This window comes from Ambystoma mexicanum, chromosome 1p, assembly GCF_040938575.1.
Source record: "Ambystoma mexicanum isolate Mex_15411 chromosome 1p, UKY_AmexF1_1, whole genome shotgun sequence".
NCBI lineage: Eukaryota > Metazoa > Chordata > Amphibia > Caudata > Ambystomatidae > Ambystoma > Ambystoma mexicanum.
The window spans coordinates 700,542,058-700,563,275 of NC_090921.1; the positions used below are offsets into that span (position 1 = coordinate 700,542,058).

The 21,218-nt window shown below is 49.2% G+C and overlaps 1 long non-coding RNA gene across 1 annotated transcript in view; it reads left to right on the forward strand.

Moving 5' to 3' along the window:
* Positions 1–6,322: 6,322 nt before the first annotated feature.
* LOC138579766 (uncharacterized) overlaps positions 6,323–21,218 on the forward strand; it is a 94,208-nt gene continuing 79,312 nt past the window's right edge. Inside the window, exon 1 of the long non-coding RNA XR_011304132.1 lies at positions 6,323–6,465. This is a non-coding gene — a long non-coding RNA (uncharacterized lncRNA). The remainder of the gene's footprint in view (positions 6,466–21,218) is intronic.

Consider the following 21,218-nt stretch of genomic DNA (forward strand, 5'->3'; position numbering starts at 1 on the left):
TTTCCCTCCAGAACCACACCAAGATGCCCCGTCCCACTTCCTAACCCACACCTAGATGACCCATGCCACCATCCAGACCCACTGTGCTCCATCTCTCCCTCCAGAAACACTCCCATGTGCACCAACCCTCTGCCCAGATCCACACCAATGTGCCCCCACCACCTCCCTCCATAGTCACACCAATGTGCCCCCACCACCTCCCTCCAGAGCCACACCAAGATGATCTGTCCCACTTCCCAACCCACACCTAGATGGCCCATGCCACCCTCCAGACGCACTGTGCCCCATCTCTCCCTCCAGAAACACACCCACGTGGACCATCCCTCTGCCCAGATCCACACCAATGTGCCCCCAGCACATCCCTCTAGAGCCACACCAAGATGCCCTGTCCAACTTCCCAACCCACACCTAGATGACCCATGCCACCCTCCAGACCCACTGTGCCCCATCTCTCCCTCCAGAAACACACCCATGTGCCCCCACCACCTCCCTCCAGAGCCACACCAATGTGCCCCCACCACCTCCCGCCAGAGCCACACCAAGATGCCCCGTCCACTTCCGACCCACACCTAGATGACCCATGCCACCCTCCAGACACACTGTGCCCCATCTCTCCCTACAGAAACGCACCCATGTGCACCATCCCTCCACCCAGACCCACACCAATGTGCCCCCACCACCTCCCTCCAGAGCCACACCAAGATGCCCCATCCCACTTCCCAACTCACACCTAGATGACCCATGCCACCCTCCAGACACACTGTGCCCCATCTCTCCCTCCAGAAACACACCCACGTCCTCCATCCCTCCCCACACCCACACCAATATACCCCAATCCTCCCCCAAACCCACACCACTGTCCCTATCCCTCCCTAGATCCACACCACCATGTCCTATCCCTCCCTCCAGACCCACACCAATGTGCCCCCACCACTCCCCTACAGAGCCACACCAAGATGCCCCGTCCAACTTCCCAACCCACACCTAGATGACCCATGCCACCTTCCAGACCCACTGTGCCCCATCTCTCCCTCCAGAAACACACCCACGTCCTCCATCCCTCCCCACACCCACACCAATGTACCCCAATCCTCCCCCAAACCCACACCACTGTCCCTATCCCTCCCTAGACCCACACCACCATGTCCTATCCCTCCCTCCAGATCCACACCAATGTGCTCCCACCACCTGTGTCCAGAGCCACACCAAGATGCCCTGTCCAACTTCCCAACCCACACCTAGATGACCCATGCCACCCTCCAGACCCACTGTGCCCCATCTCTCCCTCCAGAAACACACCCATGTGCCCCCACCACCTCCCTCCAGAGCCACACCAATGTGCCCCCACCACCTCCCACCAGAGCCAACCAATGTGCCTCCACCACCTCCCTCCAGAGCCACACCAAGATGCCCCTTGCAACTTCCCAACCCACACCTAGATGACCCATGCCACTCTCCAGACGCACTGTGCCCCATCTCTCCCTACAGAAACGCACCCATGTGCACCATCCCTCCTCCCAGATCCACACCAATGTGCCCCCACCACCTCCCTCCAGAGCCACACCAAGATGCCCCGTCCCACTTCCCAACCCACACCTAGATGACCCATGCCTCCCTCCAGACCCACTGTGCCCCATCTCTCCCTCCAAAAACACACCCATGTGCCCCCACCACCTCCCTCCAGAGCCACATCAATGTGCCCCCACCACCTCCCACCAGAGCCAACCAATGTGCCTCCACCACCTCCCTCCAGAGCCACACCAAGATGCCCCGTCCCACTTCCCAACCCACACCTAGATGACCCATGCCTCCCTCCAGACCCACTGTGCCCCATCTCTCCCTCCAGAAACACACCCATGTGCCCCCACCACCTCCCTCCAGAGCCACATCAATGTGCCCCCACCACCTCCCACCAGAGCCAACCAATGTGCCTCCACCACCTCCCTCCAGAGCCACACCAAGATGCCCTGTCCCACTTCCCAACCCACACCTAGATGATCCATGTCACCGTCCAGACCCACTGTGCCCCATCTCTCCCTCCAGAAACACACCCATGTGCCCCACTACCTCCCTCCAGAGCCACACCAATGTGCCCCCACCACCTCCCGCCAGAGTCACACCAAGATGCCCCGTCCACTTCCCACCCACACCTAGATGACCCATGCCACCCTCCAGACACACTGTGCCCCATCTCTCCCTACAGAAACACACCCATGTGCACCATCCCTCCACCCAGAGCCACACCAATGTGCCCCCACCACTTCCCTCCAGAGCCACACCAAGATGCCCCGTCCCACTTCCCAACTCACACCTAGATGACCCATGCCCCCCTCCAGACACACTGTGCCCCATCTCTCACTCCAGAAACACACCCATGTCCTCCATCCCTCCCCAGACCCACACCAATGTACCCCAACCCTCCCCCAAACCCACACCACTGTCCCTATCCCTCCCCAGACCCGCACCACCATGTCCTATCCCTCCCTCCAGACCCACACCAATGTGCCCCCACCACTCCCCTACAGAGCCACACCAAGATGCCCCGTCCAACTTCCCAACCCACACCTAGATGACCCATGCCACCTTCCAGACCCACTGTGCCCCATCGCTCCCTCCAAAAACACACCCATGTGCACCATCCCTCCGCCCAGGTCCACACCAATGTGCCCCCATCACCTCCCTCCAGAGCCACACCAATGTGCCCCACCTCCTCCCTCCAGAGCCACACCAAGATGCCCCGTCCAACTTCCCATCCCACACCTAGATGACCCATGCCACCCTCCAGACCCACTGTGCCCCATCTCTCACCCCAGAAACACACCCATGTGCACCATCCCTCCGCCCAGATCCACACCAATGTGCCCCCACCACCTCCCTCCAGAGCCACACAAATGTTCCCCCACCACCTCCCTTCAGAGCCACACCAATGTGCCCCCACCACCTCCCTCCAGAGCCACACCAAGATGCCCCTTCCAACTTCCCAACCCACACCATGATGACCCTTGCCACCCTCCAGACCCATTGTGCCCCATCTCTCCCTCCAGAAACACACCCATGTGTCCCCACCACCTCCCTCCAGAGCCACACCAATGTGCCCCCACCACCTCCCTCCAGAGCCACACCAATGTGCCCCCACCACCTCCCTACAGAGCCCCACCAAGATGGCCCGTCCAACTTCCCAACCCACACCTAGATGACCCATGCCACCCTCCAGACCCACTATGCCCCATCTCTCCCTCCAGAAACACACCCATGTGCACCATCCCTCCGCCCAGGTCCACACCAATGTGCCCCGCCCCCTCCCTCCAGAGCCACACCAATGTGCCCCCACCACCTCCCTCCACAGCTACACCAAGATGCCCCATCCAACTTCCCAACCCACACCTAGATGACCCATGCCACCCTCCAGACCCACTGTGCCCCATCTCTCCCTCCAGAAACACACCCATGTGCACCATCCCTCTGCCCAGATCCACACCCATGTGCCCCGGCCACCTCCCTCCAGAGCCACACCAATGTGCCCCCACCACTCCCTCCAGAGCCTCACCAAGATGCTCTGTCCCACTTCCCAACCAACACCTAGATGACCCATGCCACCCCCCAGACACACTGTGCCCCATCTCTCCCTACAGAAACACACCCATGTGCACCATCCCTCCACCCAGAGCCACACCAATGTGCCCCCACCACTTCCCTCCAGAGCCACACCAAGATGCCCCGTCCCACTTCCCAACTCACACCTAGATGACCCATGCCCCCCTCCAGACACACTGTGCCCCATCTCTCACTCCAGAAACACACCCATGTCCTCCATCCCTCCCCAGACCCACACCAATGTACCCCAACCCTCCCCCAAACCCACACCACTGTCCCTATCCCTCCCCAGACCCGCACCACCATGTCCTATCCCTCCCTCCAGACCCACACCAATGTGCCCCCACCACTCCCCTACAGAGCCACACCAAGATGCCCCGTCCAACTTCCCAACCCACACCTAGATGACCCATGCCACCTTCCAGACCCACTGTGCCCCATCGCTCCCTCCAAAAACACACCCATGTGCACCATCCCTCCGCCCAGGTCCACACCAATGTGCCCCCATCACCTCCCTCCAGAGCCACACCAATGTGCCCCACCTCCTCCCTCCAGAGCCACACCAAGATGCCCCGTCCAACTTCCCATCCCACACCTAGATGACCCATGCCACCCTCCAGACCCACTGTGCCCCATCTCTCACCCCAGAAACACACCCATGTGCACCATCCCTCCGCCCAGATCCACACCAATGTGCCCCCACCACCTCCCTCCAGAGCCACACAAATGTTCCCCCACCACCTCCCTTCAGAGCCACACCAATGTGCCCCCACCACCTCCCTCCAGAGCCACACCAAGATGCCCCTTCCAACTTCCCAACCCACACCATGATGACCCTTGCCACCCTCCAGACCCATTGTGCCCCATCTCTCCCTCCAGAAACACACCCATGTGTCCCCACCACCTCCCTCCAGAGCCACACCAATGTGCCCCCACCACCTCCCTCCAGAGCCACACCAATGTGCCCCCACCACCTCCCTACAGAGCCCCACCAAGATGGCCCGTCCAACTTCCCAACCCACACCTAGATGACCCATGCCACCCTCCAGACCCACTATGCCCCATCTCTCCCTCCAGAAACACACCCATGTGCACCATCCCTCCGCCCAGGTCCACACCAATGTGCCCCGCCCCCTCCCTCCAGAGCCACACCAATGTGCCCCCACCACCTCCCTCCACAGCTACACCAAGATGCCCCATCCAACTTCCCAACCCACACCTAGATGACCCATGCCACCCTCCAGACCCACTGTGCCCCATCTCTCCCTCCAGAAACACACCCATGTGCACCATCCCTCTGCCCAGATCCACACCCATGTGCCCCGGCCACCTCCCTCCAGAGCCACACCAATGTGCCCCCACCACTCCCTCCAGAGCCTCACCAAGATGCTCTGTCCCACTTCCCAACCAACACCTAGATGACCCATGCCACCCCCCAGACCCACTGTGCCCCATCTCTCCCTCCAGAAACACACCCATGTGCACCATCCCTCTGCCCAGATCCACACCAATGTGCCCCCAAAACCTCCCTCCAGAGCCTCACCAAGATGCTCTGTCCCACTTCCCAACCAACACCTAGATGACCCATGCCACCCCCAGACCCACTGTGCCCCATCTCTCCCTCCAGAAACACACCCATGTGCACCATCCCTCTGCCCAGATCCACACCAATGTGCCCCCACCATTTCCCTCCAGAACCACACCAAGATGCCCCGTCCCACTTCCTAACCCACACCTAGGTGACCCATGCCACCCTCCAGACACACTGTGCCCCATCTCTCCCTCCAGAAACACACCTATGTCCTCCATCCCCCAGACACAAACCAATGTACCCCAACCCTCCCACCAAACCCACACCACTGTCCCTATGCCCCCCCCAGACCCACACCACTATGTCCTATCCCTCCCTCCAGACCCACACCAATGTGCCCCCTTTCTACAGATCCACACAAATGTGCCCCGTCCCGCCAGACCCACACCAGCATGCCCCTATCCAACCATTCAGACCCCACCAAGATACCCCATCCCTCCCTCTAGACCAATACCATAATGCCCCATCCTCCCTCCAAATAGCAAGATGCCCCTTGCAACAGATGCCTGTGTTACAATCCCGAATCACACGCAGATAACCCCAGCCGACCACCTCTAAAACCACCCATCCTAATAATCACGCTGTCATGAAACATTAAATCACTCGATTAGCCCCATTTGATTAGTTAAACACCATCATACACCGTTTCCCTGTTCCTTTTCTTAGCCCTCCATACCGTTCATGTTGAATAGCCGAGCATGATTTTTAAAGTAAATGTAATTTCCCGCTCCCCTATCGAAATCGGGTGTCTTGCAGGAACGTTCACGGTATTCGGAAGAAAATGCAAATTGTATTTACAGCCACCCAAGAGAATATGGGCTGCTGCTGTTCCGGCAACCTGGCAGCTAGATCCTTGCCGCTCAGGATACTCCAGGGTCTCATAGAAACATTCCGGGTATCCCAAGGAAAATGCCCACCCCAAACGCTGTAAGCCAAAGGCAGGCAGGGTCTCCAGAGAAAATGCCCACCCCATCTACTGCAAGCCAAAGGCTGGCAAGGTACGGTTGCACTTGCACCGGCAGCCAGAGCGTTCAGAATTCCGCTCAGTCCCGGCACGCTCACTAAACGTACTCCGGAACCGCTTCATTGCTTTGGAAATCACATGGATGACATCAGAGGTCACGTGAAGAAGAGTGGGCGGACAGTTGCTATGGTCCTTTTCTCGGATGGGAACTAGTCGCTACCCTAGAGGTAAAGGTTGGAACTTGAGACAACAATCATCTTGGCCGAGAGCTGATGAACACCTTCGTTCCTCTGTTACCAAGCGAATCTGGTTAACAGTAAGTCTTAATGCTATCACATACTCGGTTGTTATTTTAGTGGTGAGAGGCGATTTATATTTTGGTGATTCGTTATGGGCAGTCGGGTGGTTTTTGTGCAGGGGAGCGGAGGGCGCACTGTGTTAAGGAAAACAATGCTCAGGCGCTTGGAGCAAGTTATAGGTTTATTAGGTGAGAGCACTCACGACAGCATGCACTGCCCGGATATCAGGCTACAACTGACATATTCCAGAATCACACATAAAGGTAAACACTCCACAAAAGAATACATGAAGTCATAATGCAACACGATGCTTATCTAATGGGAAATTACATACATAGAACTTTAAGAGTTTGGAACATACTTAACACTCGATTCCATAACAAAGCTGCTGCATAAAGTATATTTAATAAAAGTAATCAAACCCAACAAATCTCCCCCCTTACAATATTAACAAGTTTACTCCAAATAGTAGTCTTTCAACCAGGAGGGTTTGTTTCTTATTCTCTCTGAGTTTGCTTTCAGATTATTATCCTCTTGTACATTATTACTGAACCCTGTTCCACACAATTGCTCACTGTCAGTGCGATTATCACTTGTTTCATGGTCCTCTGCCACACCATTATGAGTACACTTAACTAATTTAAACATGGACCAACACTCTCCCCCTTCGATGATGCCTACATTACCTCTCACTACAGCAATCTTCTTCGGACCAATGAACTTACTCTCCAGACATTTGGGAGACAACCTGAGATTCCTAACAAAGACCAAGTCGCCCTCTTTCCAGTTCATCTTACTGGTTTTCTTTTCTACATCAAACTTCTCCTTGTATTCATTTTGTGCTTCTCTAATGAGTGTCATGATCTTCTCTCTATCCACGTTGACACTCTTTGCCATGTTCAACCAACCTGGGCAGAGTTTCGTGCCTGATTGCCTACCCTTCAGAGACATGAATGGAGAAACTTTAGTAACAGAATTTGGAGTAGTGCAATAATTCCATATTATATCTCTCAAGACTTTCTGCCAGTTCAAACCCGATGCCATGGCCAATTGTAACTCACCTTTCACAAATCTGTTTGCTCTTTCCACCAGGCCAATGGCCCTGGGGTGGTATAGAGCTGTCCTGGAATGTTTTATACAAAATGTATTGAGAAAAGCCAACATTTTATTGGAACAGAACTGAACACCATTATCAGAAATAAGTTCCATAGGAAAGCCCTCTCTATAAAACACTTCTTCAAAAAACAAAATCATTTCTGAAGTAGTAGCTTCGCGAATTGCCTTCCACTCAATCCACTTTGAGTGGTAATCAACTAAAACAATCAAATACTTGAAATCATCACCCAAGTTCTGAAACGGTCCCACCAAATCCACAGCAACTTTTTTCCAACGTTCGTTGGGCACACTTGCAGGATTTATAGGTGCTTCCCTGACAACTTTGTTCTTATCACTTCTCTCGCACTCCCTACAGTTCTTTACACACCTCTCAACATCACTATCAATTCCAGGCCACCAAAAGGATTGACGAAGATATCTCTTAGTGCCTCCCATGCCTAGATGTCCTTGATGAGCTATGCTCACTAAATGAGGCCTGATGTTACTGGGGGGAATAACTTTACTGCCTTTCCTGAGTTTGGAACCATCCTCCGACAGATTTAACTCATCCTTTATACCATAATACCTGTCAAATTTCCTTTCAATAAGATTCTTGTGAGGCCACCCTGCTTTAATCCATGTTCTAACTTGTGTCAACACAACATCTTCTTCATCTGCACCTTCCCATTCATCCTTTCCTATGACCTCATACTTGATTTATGCAATGCTCAGTCCTTGCTCTACAGTTACCTCACCAGCATCTTCGCCCTTCGCTGGTAACCTGGACAGGCAATCTGCTATGACATTTTCCTTGCCAGGTATATACACAACTTTGAAATTGTAAGCCAATAGCTCTATTATCCACCTTGAAATCCTGGGAGATCCCTTGGCCCACTCTACGCTGCCCAATAGCTGGACTAAAGGTTTATAATCTGTTCTTACAATAAAGGTTTGACTCCAGAGGTAAAATTTAAAATGTGCAACAGCCCACGAGACCGCCAACGCTTCTCTTTCTATGACGGAGTAATTTTCCTCCGTCACCTTAAAGGTCTAGAAGCAAATGCAATAATGTGCTCAACCTTCCCAGAATCATAATGAGATAATGCAGCACCAAGGCCTAGAGTACTTGCATCCACAGACAACACCGTTTTCCTGCCTGAAACAAAACCACCCAAATAAGGCGCTTGTGTTATACACTCTTTGATCTTCTGAAAAGCCTCTTGACACTCACTCGACCAATCATACTTCACCCCTTTCTTCAGCAAGTCTCTCAACGGAGAGGAGATTGCAGCAGAACCACTGACAAACTTATGGTAGTACTCCGCCAGTCCCATAAACAAATGTAATTGTTCTTTGTCTTGGGGCTGAGGAGCACTACTGATACTTTCAACAAGTGATTTTTTTGGGGAGATACCATCACTGGAGATTTTGTGGCCTAAATATTACACTTCCTTTACGGCTATTCTACACTTGTTCCTTTGAACCGTTAAACCCGCTTGTCTGAGTCTGGTCAGGACAGCTCTCAGTATTTCATTGTGTTCATTCTCATCATTGGCAAACACCAGAATGTCATCTTGGAAAACAGTGACTTTTCTCAAACCCTTAAGAACTTCCTCCATCACCCTCTGAAATACAGACGCAGCAAAAGCTAGCCCAAATGGCATGCAACTGTATTTAAAAATACCCTTGGGGGTGATGAAGGCAGTCAGGCATTGGGACTCTTTAGATAATGGAACTTGGTGATAAACCGCTGAGAGGTCAATGACTGAAAATAGCTTTGGTTCACCTAGTGTAGAAAGAGTTTCTGAAATATTTGGAAGAGGATGTCTTTCAACAATTATACTCTGATTTAAACTGCGGAGGTCTACACATAACCTCAACTTCCCACTACTCTTGGCCACCAGCACAATAGGCGACAACCATTCTGTAGCCGTCACCGGTTCAATCACACCTTTGCTGATGAGATCGTCCAATTAATTTCGAAGCTGACTTCTCATGTTCAGTGGCACATGCCTCACTTTGTGGACTACAGGTCGTGCATCATTCTTGAGCTTTATGTGATGCTCGTAATCCTTAAGTCTCCCTAACTTTTCAGAAAATACTTCAGGAAAGTCTTTGGACCACACATCCTCAATTTCTGCAATAGTAACCGGGTCAGGCGCACTTGCTTGTACTCTCACTCCCAAACTTCTTTGCTCTTCCCAACCTAACAAAGAAGCACCTTTATTGGCTACTAAAATGTTGGCTTTGCATTGCCTCTCCTTGTAGAGTACCTCCGCAGGAAATTCCCCCAAGATCTCTATAGCAGATTCACCATAACCACAAGCTCTAATGTCAGTGGGACGAATTACAGTATCACTCTTCTTTAATGTGTTCAATAAAGTATCTTGCGATATTATAGTCCAGGAAGAGCAAGTGCCAACTTTCATGACCACTTTGCAGCCATCAATATAGAACACATCTACAGGTCCCTTCGTTTCCCCCGAGATGGCCGAAATTTCAAACACATGCCTGGGGGTGGACTCTTGCGTGCTCGTCACTTCTTGTATGTTGTAGTTCCTTCGAATACTTTCTTCACTACTGGCTCTGCATTCTGTTCTGGGCTCTACAAGGTTTATAGACGTGGCTTTACAAACGCTTGCAAAGTGACCTTTACCCTTGCATTTGAAGCACTCTGCAAATCTGCCCGGACAAGATGGATAGTTGGCCCCATGTTTAGGATTCCCACACCTGGCACACAAATTTCTCACATTCCAATTCCCCCTCCTGCTTGTAGGGAAATTTGGTATCTTCCTCTGATCAATGGCACACACTGAGACTGCTGGTGAGCTCTGCTTATCAATCCTGAGTTCTTTGACATACTGGGATGTCTGTTCTATACTCCTGGCCAACTCAACAGCCTCATCCAACTTCATGTCTTTAGTGAGAAGTTTCTCCTGAATCCTGATATTGTTAGTACACCTGACCAACTGGTCCCTGATCAGTGAGTCAGTTAGATGTTCAAATTTACATGAGTAGCTTAAGGATCTTAAACAGGCAACATAAGACTCCACAGACTCCGACTGATCTTGCGTGCGTTGAAAGAATTCGTGTCTTTCAAAGCTGATGTTTTTTCATGGTTCAAAATGCCCCTCCAATTGCTTGAGAGCCAAAGCGTATTCATATGCATCTCCACCCTCCGGCACTTGGTTCCTAGCCAGGCCATCAAAAATTCTATGCCCTTCCACACCAAGATTATGGGGCAAAAGAGCTTTCTTACGTGCTGAACTAAACCTGTCTCCCCCCATCGCCACAAGGTAATTTTCGAAAATATCCTTACATCTGTCCCACCTGATGGGGGGGATGGCCTGGTTCATTCAAAAAGGAGACAGGAGGAGGTATGGTTGCAGCCATGGCAAAACATTTTTTTAAAAAAATCCTTTTTGTCCGGTGACAATGTCTGTAGAATAGGACCTGTGTTAACAGCCCATCTATAATGATGCAGGTAAATGAATGAGCCAACACTTGTGATAACTCAAAGGTTCAAGTGGCGCACACTTCCTGATATTCCCCTTTGTAGGATAAAATGAGATAATAATGTGGTTGAGCAGGTCCTCCAATTAACTCAACACAGTGGCCAAGAATTCGCAAGCTGCTGCATTGTATTGTTCGTTCCTCGGCGCAGGAAGAAATGAAGCTGAGGTCACAAAGGTTTCAGGCGGCTCCTGAGCGTGGAAACCAGGTTGCTAAGCAACAGACGTCATAATAGGGAGAGCAGAAGATAGACAGACAAACAAATGGTCACGCCTCCAAGGCTGCACACGTCACACACACCTGCGTGTGGAGGCGGAATCGGAAGCTTGCGAGGAGCAGCTCGCGCACAGGCTCGCACAGAGCGCTGTTGGATTTGCCTCGTGGGAACTTTCGGAACAGGCACCACAGCGCACGCAGACCCCCCCAACTTTGATCCAACACCTCCTGACCTGCTTGGGCGCTCCGGAGACAGGTCGCTGCTCCTTCTCTCTTTCCTGTCCCTTCGCCTGCTGTCGTGCACGCAGGAAAGGAGTGGAGACGAGAGCAACCACAGAGAGACGCCGTGGAGCAGGGGCAGCCACTGGGAGATGCCGGCGGGGCCTCGAGGTGGGTCCGTGTATAACAGATCCTCGTCGCCAATGTTAAGGAAAACAATGCTCAGGCGCTCAGAGGAAGTTAAAGGTTTATTAGGTGAGAGTACTCACGACAGCAGGCACTGCCCTGGATAGCAGGCTACAACTGACATATTTTTTTTTTTTTTTTTTTTTTTATTTTTATTGGTTATATTATAAACCTTTAAAAAGAAAGAAGCAAGAAGAAAAGGAAAAAAGACAAAACCAAGCTATGCATTCTACATTCATCTCAAATCAATACAAGTCCTCCTCCCATCATCTGGTTCCCATAACTTATACTAGATGCGGATCTCATGATCTCACAACGAGCGGGACCACCGGGCTATCGTGTAAACGTTCTTTTATAGCACGAAGGAAGGAAATCAAAGCATATAACAACGCTCTGTTTGATCCATCAAACATAGCTTTCCACCAGTCATCACGAGTGAGGCACTGAGAGTTCATTATTAATGGGTTGAAGATGTTAATTCTCTCAGACTCAAACTCGGAGCACGTTATGATAAGGTGTTTAAGTGATTCCTTTGTGTTAGAACAGAATCGACACACAAGGTCCGAGTCCGAAGATTGAGACCAATAGCAAAGACGTTCTTTAGTTGACATAGCGTTCAGCCTAAACTGAAGGTAGGCGGCCTGGGCCCACTGGTCCGGGAAGCAAGCTAGATATGGAGCTACGTTTCTGTAAGCTCTTGCCTCGGCCGGTACTTCACGCATCGATTTAGATTTAGCTCTTTTGTCGCAAGTCTGGATCCAGTCATTTCGCCAAAGTTTCAGTTTTGCGGCATCCGGATTTTCGAGCAGCAATTGCATCGAAATGTCATAGAAACTGAGTACATCGTAACATATCTTATTCCATTGGAATGCAATTGTGGGTGCTTTGGCGAACTGTAGGCTGTGAAGAATCTTCATCTGAGGCAAAACGGTGTTAAGGTTTACTTTCCTGAAGATGCTTAGAAGATTCCAGGCGACCCTCGCTTGCATCGATATATAGCCAAGTTCATATCTAATGCAAACAGTGGAGGTGCCTTTGGGTAGATGGAGAACCCTGGTCCAGAAAATGTTTTCTAGGGAATTCCACATTTCAAACCCACACCCAAAGGCATTTTCGCCAGCATAAATTAGAGAAGGTACCACCTTCTGCTGAAAGAAGGTTAACGTCGGTCTTAAAGTAAATTTCCCAAATTTTTTGTTGATTATGGCTGCTTGGCACGCCAATTGACGGCATTTGTTCTTCACTGAGTCCACCCAGGGAGCGTCATTTCTGCTGGCACTTAGTTGCATTCCTAAGTATCTGGTGTTAAGAACACGTCCGATGGGTTCTTTGTTCACGTACCAGTTGAATTTCTGCCGGTTGAAATTGGATCCTTGCAGTCTTTCAAGGACCATTATTTCGCATTTCCCTCTATTGATAACTAACCCGTTATCTATTAGGTATTTTTCCACGGCATTTAGTTTGCGCTGTAAACCTATGGGGGTTGAGTCTATCAAAATGATATCATCTGCATAGACTAAATAGTCCACATGGGAGCCATGGAGTTTTGGCGGGAACGTGCGTAGGCCACTAAATACGTCCTTGATGTCGGATATGAACAAATTAAATATGGTTGCTGCAAGCGGGCAACCTTGTTTGACACCTCGAGAGGTGTTGATGGGTACAGATAGATTGCCTTTTTGATCTAGGCGGACTCTGATGGTCGTGTTCGTATGGAGTTCATGAATAGCGGCCAGCAGACTTGCAGGGCAATTCCATTTGGTCAGTTTAGACCAGAGTAAATCTCTGTTAATACTGTCGAACGCCTGAGACAAGTCTACCAAGGCGAGATAGATCTTGGAATTAGAACGCAATGCTTCCATTTTCAGTAGATTTAGTATTAAGAGGTTAATGCCGCAGCCCAAGCCTTTGACGAATCCCGTTTGTCTAGGGTCCATCTGATTGCATTTTGTTGACCACTCAGTCAGTTTTTGTTGAAGGAGAGTGGCATAGACCTTGCCCAGTACGTCAAGAAGTGCAATGGGTCTGTAGTTCTTAGGATTCCAACGATCGCCTTTTTTAAAGATAGGTATGATCACTGCTGATTTCCAAGATAAAGGGGTCTTGCGGTTGTTGACGATTCTTTTGAACAGTAGCTCACAAAAGGTAGTCCATAGTTCAGGTTGGAGCTTGAGCGTAAAGTTTGTTAAGCCATCAGGACCGGGGGCTCTAGAGTTGTGTAGATTCCTAATGACTCTCAATATTTCCTCATAATCAAAGGCCAAGTCCCAAAATGGCAGCGCTGGTGGGCTCCAATCAGTGACCTCATTATTGTTACAAAAGAGGTTGGTATAAAAGGATACCCACTCAGACTCAGAGACCAGGTTTGCCTGGAGAGCATGTTGAGGAGCAAAGTTGTCCTTTATCAATCTCCAATAATCAGCAGCGTTAGAGCTCTTCATTTTTGATAGCATCAACTCCGCATCATTCTGTAGCATAATAGATTTATGGGACTTAAGCCAGTTCTTATAGCTTTGTTTGAAATTTTTTACAAGCCCATTTGCAGCACTAGATGTTTGTTTGTGGGTCGATCTTATCTGCCAACGTAGGAGACGTTTCCGTTGTTGCACTTCAAGATCAAATTTATGTTTTGGAAAAAAAAGACTATTGGCCATGTGATTTTTGCGTTCTTGATATTGTGTTAGGAGGTGGCTATATTCCGTGAATTCAGAAGTCTGGAGACCTTTCAAGATATTACCTGTCTCAGTGTGGTCTAGGTTTAGGCGAATCCTACCGACTCCTGTTCGAGTTGGAAAGGCCCAGCGATCTTGAGGTCTTATGTCAGTTGCCGCAAATGTCAGTACCACCATCTCGTGATCGCTGTGTCGCATTGTTCGGACGGACAGTCTGGATGTTTTCATATGAATCCCACTGGATACAATGATATAATCCAAGGTTGAATTTAGGTCGCCTCTTCTCCACGTGGGGGCAGCAGGAATATCGCCTACCGTTTGACCATTCAACATCATCAAGTCGCGTAGCTCCATTTCCAGAGACCATTGAGTTGCCAATTGAGATTCTAAATTGTTGACAGTCTTCTTGTGACCTGGTGTGTCCTGATGGTCAAGACAATCGATATTAAGGTCTCCACAGACTATTAGGTTAATTAGGGGGCAGGCTTCAATCTGCTCGTCCAGCGCCTTGGTGACTTCATCTATGAAGTTTGTGGTTCCACTGGCCGCATGGTTCCAGTACAGATTAAAGATGCAGATGTTAGTTGTCGCATCAGCAGCCATGCTGCCCACCCCGACCGTGGTCACTTGAATATATGGAGAAATATCAATTGAGTTTAGGATCCGAAGACCTGAATTAATCCTAACGGCTACCAGAAGGCCTGACATTGGTCTTCCCCTAGTCTGTTTGAGGGCTGGAGTATAGGCAGTTTCAAATCCTTCCAGAATGGGTTTTTCACGTAGCCATGTCTCCTGTAGGCAAATAAGGTCCAAGTCATCGGCCCAGGTGGTATTAAACAGATGAGTGAAGCCCCTTGTGTTCCATGATCCCAGAGTAAGGGTTTTGTTGCTGGAAGGGTGTTTGAGGACCTGGCGTTAGCGTGGCGTGATATTATTTAAAGATTCAGCAATCCACGCCCATTCCTTCTCTTGACCCCTCGGCAGCATATCAGACCCTTGCAAAACTTCGGTATGATGTGTTTGACTGGCACCAGTGATTGTAATCTTGATGTTATTTAAGCTCGATGTCTCGTTCACGGACTTGCTGGTATTCTGTGCCGGAGGGAAGGATGTTAAATGCGAAACTGCAGTGACCCTCTCACAAGAGCGATCAGATGGGTTATTGTAGTCTCTTCCGACCTCCAGCAAGATCGCAGCTTTATTCAGAGCTTCTTCTGGAATCCGTGTAGGGGCTAGAGAAATGTCAAAGCCCAGAGACATTAAAACTGGTCCGGCTTGGAGCAGTGTATCAGCTATCAATTTGGACTGGACATGTAGAATAACTGCATCATTTTTGCTTTCTTCAAGAAATTCTACAATTTTTAGATCGCCAGATTCTATTGCTCGCAGGCTCGGTACCAGATGACAAAGCCATAACACATTATGCCGATTCATTATCAAGTCATCAGCAGAGTCGATACGTTCTAGAAGTACTTGGTGGTAAGTAGGCTCATTCTTCCAATATTTGTTCTTGAGGGATTCGTTTGTTATTTGCTTACTCAGTGATAAGTTTCTTTGCGACCCCCCGGTAGCCTTGGGTTGCAGCGACTTAGGCAGGATACCCCTAGAATTAGAGCCAGATGAGTCATTCTTAGCAACTACCGAGGATGACAGGTTAACACAAGGAGCAGAAGGAACTAGTGACTCTGGATCTTCCATCTTGGATTGGCCAGTGTTGCGTGGGTCACACGTTTTGCGACGTTTCTCCTCTAACGTCATGAAGGGTTGCGACCAGGTGTCCGTGTCATCTATGGGAGTTGTGGATGGACCAATTTTTTCACCTAGGGATACAATTCTGGAGGACTTCGAGGCTGGCGCTTGTGGATGAGTGAAATTATGTCCAGATGGATTTAATCCAGTGTCAGGCTGGTTAGTCATATGAGGACAAGCAACACTCAAAAGACCGGTTGAATTGCCAGACTGCTTGTGTACATTGAGAGGGCTCGCCGGTAGAGTGTCAAACTCAGCAGCCTTCTCCACGTCCTCAGCTACATCCTCTTCGTATACGGACATGTTTAGCAGGTCCTCAGATGTGCCACATAAATTGATTGTTGGATCTGCGGTCATATCCAGATTGTTAGATGCAGCATTTAACGGAGGGTCTGATGCAACCTTTGTTCCTTTTGAGATTGTTTTATTAACAATTACATTCACCGTTTTTATGTTACGCAAAAATTTCCTGGAGTCATTTCCTCGGTTCCTTTTTTTTGTTGGTATGTTTTTTGATTTTTTGGCTTCGTTGCCTCTACAGATTCCAGTTTTCGGACCTGTAATGGGGCCGTTCGTGGGGTGCTTAAAGATGTCATAGACTTCAACAGCGGCGTCGTTTCCGTGATTTTGTGCGATATTGGACACCTCTTTAGTAGAATCAGGAGCAAGATTTTGATTGGAGGAGGCAGCCAATTGAAAGTTCTGAGGAGGCGAGTTCGCTGCGGCTTGAATTTCCACAATAATGGCCTGAGCATTGGTCAATTGAGATGGAATTGGATCAGTGGCAGAGGGAGCAAACTCATCCGTTTGCGGATCTACAAGGCATGGAGCCGGCAGCGACAAATATTGATCCTGACCGGCTTCTTGCGGCGCTTTTTCATAACAGGCCAGCTTATTTATCTCCAGTTCAGCGATCTTTGTATTCATGCCAGAGATTAAAGCTGTTAGATCTTTCAAGTTGTCATTAATGTGTTCGTACATTTTCAAATATGGAGCCAAAGCAAGAGTAGTAGATGACATAATAATCGTCTGAATTTCTTGCATGCTTGGTAAAGAGCGTTCATTTCCAGAGCTGTCCGTTGGGAGGCCTGTGGATCGCCTTTTATTCAACGGAAGGCGTCTGATTTTTGGAAAAGGACGCTCCATTAATGATGAGTCCGATAAAGATGAATCTGACGTGGCATCGGAATGAGAACCCATGATTGAAGAGCTATCAATGAGTTGGTGTAGATTCGGCGCTATATCATTTTGCGAAGTAGGGGAGTCAGCTCTTTTTGCTGAAACAAGTTTCTTCTGTGAACATTTGATGTTCGGAGAGAGGCTCGAGAGTCTGTGTTTTCTTTGATTCACCTTGGTCATAGATACGCTCTGCGGAGGACTTTTATCCCACAGTGCAGGAGGGGGCGCCTCGACCACAGAAATCGTGGATGCCCTGACATGGGCTGTAGCACCAGGCGTAAAGTTTTTTAATGCCGAGTTGTTCAATCTGTTTTTATTCAAGTGTTTGAGGTCCATTAACAACTTATTCACAACTTCCAAGGAATTTCTTCGATTGGTAGAGGCTTTTTCATGCTGGGTCGGCAACCTCTCCCGCTCAGCGGTTGTAAAAGAGCCACGGGAGAGTGATTCCGACTCCAGATTTTGCTCTGGTTTGTCCGCTTCGTTGAATGTAAAAGCTGTGTCAGGGAGATAAACATCAGGCATTGTGTTCTGTGGCGTCATAGGCGTCATAGGCGACGGTAGCAGCTTTTCATGTGCACTGTAAAATCTTGTACGCGGAGAACTGCTGCTTGTTTCTTTTTGCATTAGAGCGCAAACTGCATCGCATGCACCTGGGCTCTTTGGAAGAACCTGATCGTCCGACGTTACGTCAGTAGACCTGCAAGGAGGCATTTGCACAGTGCCACAGACCTGTTGCGTTGTACTACTGTTATGTGGTGCAGCAAAGGATGGAAATACAGCAGAGCCACATGTTGAGGCCGAGGTAATCATCACTATCGGAGAAGTCTGAACTTCATATTGTTTATCACGTTTATCAGATGGCTCATCATATTTACATTGACACGGGGAGCGGGATGGGGCGTCATGGAGGGTGTCCATTTAAAATGGACTAGGCTGCACGATAGCAGTGTCAGTAATGTGCTGTATTATCGAAGACTCGACCACTGACTCAGGACACACACCCTCAATGGACCCTCTCGTGTGGCCAGCATAAACCGGAAAGTCTGAATTTAATTGCAAGATAGAAGACACACACGCACTTACTGTGGTTTCCTTGTTGTTATGTCGCTCCGCTTCATTCGTAAACTGTATGCATTCAGCAGCATCAGGAGGTAGGACAGGTGTGCGAGACGGTTCCGAGGATTCCGCCGAGAGCCATGAGCGTTCGGAGTCGTTACAGGCAGACTCACGCGCACGCTTCCTTTGGGCTCGAGTCTTTATGGCAGCACTCGTAGATTTACCTATCGCCGAGGGCATTGTAGCGTTGGTGCGCATTGTATTCTCGGCTTCAAGACGCTATGTGCGGGGAGCAGGGGAGGCCGCAGGGAGAACCAAGAGGGGAGTCCCGGAGCCTACGGACTCCTCAGATTCAACCGGATTCCGTTAACTTTCGTGAGGCGGCCCTGGCGCGCCAAACAGCCGCACAACAGCCAGCGGCCTTTACCCCTATCGGGCTTAACGCCGCGAGGGTGGAAGCCTCAGTGCTTTGAAGTCGTGAATAGTCACGTGATAGGTCACGTGTCCTGTGTTAGCTCCGCCTCCTCCAGGAAGCGAGCAGATGCAGGCAAAAGCCCCTAGGCGGCTTACAATGCTTTTACAAAAGCAGAACGTTCGTGACAGAAAAGCGAATCCCTTCGCATCCAGCAGACATATTCCAGAACCACACATAAAGGTAAACACTCCACAAAAGAATACATGAAGTCATAATGCAACACGATGCTTATCTAATGGGAAATCACATACATAGAACTTTAAGAGTTTGGAACATACTTAACACTCAATTCCATAACCAAGCTGCTGCATAAAGTATAGTTAATAAAAGTAATCAAACCCAACACACTGGCATTCCTCGGCGAATTTCCAGTATACCAGTTTACTATAGTAATGCAGATAGTTACTTTTTGTCTGTGGTGCTTTTTGTCCTGCCCTCTGGAGAGGGGTATTTTGGGGATTTGCTATGTGTAACAGAGAGGTGAAATGTGTTTTGTGAAGTGAGACATACTTGCCTATTTATCCTGTGCCGCGGGATACATTTAAGTCAGAATTTCTAGCGTAACAGTTTACAGTAAGGCAGATCGTTTTTGTTTGTTGCATTATTTTCTCGTACAGAGAGTAGAGTGACCAGATTTGTAAGATAAAAAAACCTTGGACGGCCACAAACCTGAAAGGACTACCAAGGTGGACACTCAAAACCACCCATCACGCACGCATTGTTTCTAGGACTACAGTGGTATCTGCCATATAACAAGTGGGGATTTATAATCTAAGTATGTCATTAATAAATACGCTTTTGGTGTGATTCTCCAACTAATATTACAGGCCTTCCCATGTATTCATTTTGCAACCAGGCTTTGTGGCACAATTAGGTAACACATGTGATGAGTAAGGTTGGGTGTTTGAGCCCACCCTGCGATGTCAAAAATCTGTTTAATGTCATACAGAGACATTTGTAACGTTTTTCGATGCTTGTTTGATTTATAAGTGTGCCCATTATCAATATTCAGTTATTTCGTGATGGAACTGTCAGTGGACACCTTGCTTTTCCTTAAATCCGGGACAGGGTTTTTAATTAAAAAAAACTCTCAGGACAGGGGGAGAGAGTTCCTAATTCTGTAGTCCGGGCAAAATTGGGACGTTTGTTTACCACCCTAGCAGAAGGCCAATTTGGCCTGCCCAGGGATGGGGTTTAATTTGTGGATTTCTTACATGCAGTAGAGGGGGGAGATGTGTTTTGTGCAGTGGGGCATACTTGTGCATTGCAGCGCACTTCAGTTTAGCACTCCTTCACAAGCAGGAAGGCAAGACATTGAGACAGCATTGTTGTCGAGAGCTGATGAACACAAGCCTACTTGAGCATTTATCCTGCACAGAGGGACACATTTGGCTAGTGAAGAATGGCACACTACTTGTGCTCAAGTATAGAGGACCGATTTGTCCTGTGCCAGAGGGTGTATTTGACCATTTGCAGTGGCAAACATAGGTATTTGTCATGTAAAGAGAGCCAGGGAAGTATGGGATTTGTTGTCTTGCACAGCGGGGGACATTTGACCAGGGGATAGGTGTAGTTTACAAAAACAGCATTGGGTATTCACTCTATGCAGAGAGTGGGATGACATTTCCCTGCCCAGAGGGGGCATTTAGAGATTTGTCCTGTGCAGCAGAACTGTGGGATGGATGTTATTTGTCCTGTGCAAAGAGAGGGATATGTTTCGGCATAGATTGTTTTTTTCTGGTCCTGTGCACAATGGTGGATTTTCCTTGTACAGCATGGGACATTTCTTATGGTTTTGTACAGAGAGTCGAATTGCAGTAAACCATGTTACATTTTGGTTTTGTGATCTGTGAAGAGCAGTCTTCACGGGACTAGGAACAGGTTTGCAAGTTGAAATGTGAAAGTGTAGCATCTTCGTGGGGCTTGGTAAATGGGGCACATGGTGTTCATAAAGGAGGGTCAGGATGGTCCTTGTAGAGGGGAATTCTAACTACCCCAACAAAGGGGCATGTGGCTTTGTAGGGGTGGTGGCAGGATGAAGGGGTCGGATTTGAGGAAGGGTAGCTGGATAGAGCTTTGTAGTAGAAGGGTCTACATGACCACTTGTTAGAGATGTTATGGAAGGTGCAATGTAAGGGATCTTGTCATTGCTTTTTGACGGTGCTTTGCAGTGGTGAATCACAAAATTTGGGCCCCCCCTGCGATCCATGCTGAACACCCCGTCCCCCAGCTAAGCAACAAATCACGGTTTGCACCACACTCTGCGTCGGCCTAGATTACCACGCTTGCGTAATACACACAAACGTGCTGCTGCAGGTGTATGCTGCACACTGCACTAGGAGAAAGATATGTGCAAGAGCATTGCATCTGTTTTGTAGGGTAACACCAATCCAAAAATCCAATGCAT